Genomic DNA, 3,698 nt, shown 5'->3' with positions numbered 1-3,698 from the left:
CCTCAATGTGAGATAGCAAAACTCACACATTTTACGTGTTAAGATTTTAGGAATAATTTCAATGAATTTTCCCAGACCTGCAAATCACATTTTAACTCTTTAATGCATTAACTAGTGAATCAATATATTGATGAAAAAAAAATACATGAGTGTTTCTAAACAACATCGTCATTCCACGTCCACAGATATGATCTTATATTTTTAAATTATGTATTATAAGAGAGTATTTTACACATCTGACCACTGCAATAAAACATAATAGCAGATTTCGTAGATGCATTGTGCATCATAAATGAAAACACATTGACATATAATTTAATTTAGGAGTTAAGGTTAAAGGTTATCATCTATCCCACCCTAAATGATTAAAATATCTCCTCTAGTGAACACACCATGCATTCAAGGGTTAAAATTCCCTGATATTCCCAGGTTTTCCGTGCCTTTGGGAACCTGTACTGACGGAACAGAGGCCGTTGATTGCTATACGTCTGATTAATATGAATATGTTATTAATAATACTCTGCTGTAAGTATTAGCATGTGTAAATGCTGTTCACTCTCCGCTGTACATACTCTATAGAAGCAAAGGTCAAATATTTATCAATCTCTCTATATAACATACATGTATATAAACAGACAATATTATTTTTGCTTCAGACACAATGTTGGTCCGTGTAAATACACTGATATGAATCTCTGATAACAGGGATATCCAGAGCGTTTGCTGAAGAATCAGACGCACACAGACAAACTGAAAGAGATCCGGATTGCGACAGAGATTAAACCCAAGTCACACGTTTACCTCTTTACATCGAGTGTCTGTCTGCATGTTTCATATTTCATATTGCTGTTTTTAATGCATTTTCGCAGCTAGATGCTCTGATTTTATTTTCCTAGCGGATGAAAGCAGGTCTGTCAGGAACGCAGAGGTGAAGATTCTTTTCTGTATCTTGAAATGGTGCTTTTGTAGTTTTGTTGGTTGAATGAGGGTTTTATCAGCACAAGCCCACTGAAGAAGGTCAGACTGCCGTTTGTGTTTTAGCAGGTTCAAGGCAGTGTTTTCAGTAGCAAACACAATCTAATGTGTGGAACTGACCTGATATTGGTAGCTTAAACCATTGTTAGACTTAATATGTCATAAACAAACGTGCAAGGGTTGGGAAACAGGGAAAGAATGATTCCTGTGTGTTTTGGGAATCAGATTATTGTAAAGATGCACTTATGTCTTAACTAGATGTTTGTGAATCTGCCGCATGCTTTGCATTCGTTACCTACAATGTAATCTAGATCTAGAAACACTTTTATACATGCTATTATAGCTTTTTAGCAAAAAAAGCAGAACAGAAATACTCAGATAATGCAGATACTCAATCCCTCAATATCAGCTGCTAATCACAAACATTTACAACTCAGACTTCTGTAGATCGCATGCAACCTCCTTCTAATGCTGATTTGCAACGTTAAAGGAATATTTCAACCGCTTGGATGCTCTGCAGTGAATGGGTGCCGTCAGAATGAGAGTCCAAACAGCTGATAAAAACATCACAATAATCCACAAGTAATCCACAGCACTCCAGTCCATCAGTGAACATCTGGAGAAGACAAAAGATTGAAACACATCCAGCATTAAGACGGCTTTTAACTCAAATACATAGAGTTCATAATCCATAATAACACTTCCTGCAGTGAAAAAAGTGTTCTGGTGTGAATCAGGAGAGAAATCTGCACAGATCAAGCAGTTGTTTTAAAACAGCTCTAAACAAATATGTGTCTGGATTTTGATGTGAGAGATGACAGCAGATGCACTTTTTCACTGGAGGAAGTGTTATTATGGATTATGAACTCTATGTATTTTAGTTAAAAACGTCTTAATTCTGGATTTGTTTCATCTTTTCAGTCCTGTCTGGTTCTTATTTATTTACTGTCACCGATGTGTTTCATGCTCGATTTACACTTGAACAAACGGAGGCCAAATAAACGGACCGTCATTTCCTCAGAGAATTTTATTTTAATTTTTTTACATTTAGTTGTTTGATATGAAGAGGCCCTGTGTGTCAAAATGTGTGTTTTAAATGGAAAACTGGAATAATTTGAGACTGGATGTTCAAAGTGTCATGAAGCTAAAAGAGCAACATCCTTCATTAGAATGTGACCTTGATAATAAAATCAAATCATTTTTAATGACATATTTGTGCATGCATTTTATTCTAGTTTGTTTACTTCTGAAATATGACGTATTTCTCAGTGAAAAACTATATTCAGCAAGATTATCCATCAGGATCCATAAAGTATGTTTTTATGCCAGAATGGAGTCTTAACTGAATGTTTGTTTACTAACACACCTCGATATCTGTTTGGTTTTGGTGAATCGAATTCTAAATCTGATCTCTTCTGAAAAGGAAAAGTTACAAAATCACATTTTGCTGAAAGATTATGAAGACAAAGATTATGAGTCCTTAATTTGTCAGTTTAAACATTATTTATTGTTTTATTTGATTTACATTTTAAAATAGAAAAACTATTAAAAATTGCAAAATAACCATATAAGGTTTGTTTGTTACAGTTTAATACATGTTTGTATGAACAGACTTTGTTTTACATTCGCACCTGCAGATGGCGCTGCTGTAACATGTAACATGAGGAACAGATTATCTATCAGCCCAGGTAACAAATTTAGGTTATAAAAACGTTGTGGGAACATTGTTTCGAAATGTTTCTAAAATCAACTTTGATCATTTATTTAAAGATTAGCCTACAAAAACGTTTCTTACAGTCCTCTACTAACTTAATTTTCACCCAAAGGATAACGTTATTTGAACATTTATTTTTTAATAACATTTTAATAACATATTGTCCCAATATTTATATAACCTTTAAAAAACGTTAGTGAAAATTGTGAGAACGGTACATGTTAGCTGGGACTTGACGTGTCACGTGACCTCACTATGTTGCTTAATTTCTTAAATTAGGCTAACGTCTGTTTTTCTTTTTTTCTTTTTTTGTTAATTTGTGTATACATAACGTCTTTAGTTTTAGTAGTTAAATTATTATTTATAAATGAGAAAAACGTTTGGATATTAGCCCTATTCCTGATCGTATGGAAGCGCGTTTCCGCCATGAAAAAAAAAAAAAAAAAGGTAATTACACTTTCTTTTTATCTTTTTTGCAATTGCGAGTTTACATCTCAGATTTGTATCATAAAAACTCGCAATTCGGACTTTTTTTTCTCAGAATTGTGAAATATAAACTCACCATTGCGAGTTAGGCTATAAAGTCAGAATTGTGGAATATAAATGTGCAATTCTGACTTTTTCTCTTGCTATTGCGAGTTTGTAGGCTAATAAAGTCTCGTTCTAAGGATAAAAAGACCGACATGTTCGCTATGACTTCATTATTCACAATTGCAAGTTTACATCTCACAACTGCGAGAAAAAAAGTCGCAACCAGCCTACCCTTTTTATTTATTTTTTATTCAGTGACGGCAATGGGTCTCCATATGTTCTAGAAATGGAAGTCAAATTGCAGTATTTTTATTTTTGCAGTCATCGTCTGTCAGCCTGTCCGTATACATAGACATAATAAATTCTTATTTACATATTTATTATGTCTAGTCCGTATATACTGAGAGTAGACTGTGAACTACACTTCCCATGATGCCTCGCGGCGCGCGTCTCCGCAGTGGAATGTGTGGAATGTGTT

This window comes from Cyprinus carpio, chromosome B12 (assembly GCF_018340385.1).
Source record: "Cyprinus carpio isolate SPL01 chromosome B12, ASM1834038v1, whole genome shotgun sequence".
In the NCBI taxonomy this organism is placed as follows: Eukaryota; Metazoa; Chordata; class Actinopteri; order Cypriniformes; family Cyprinidae; genus Cyprinus; species Cyprinus carpio.
Note: the sequence above shows the minus strand (reverse complement) of the source record.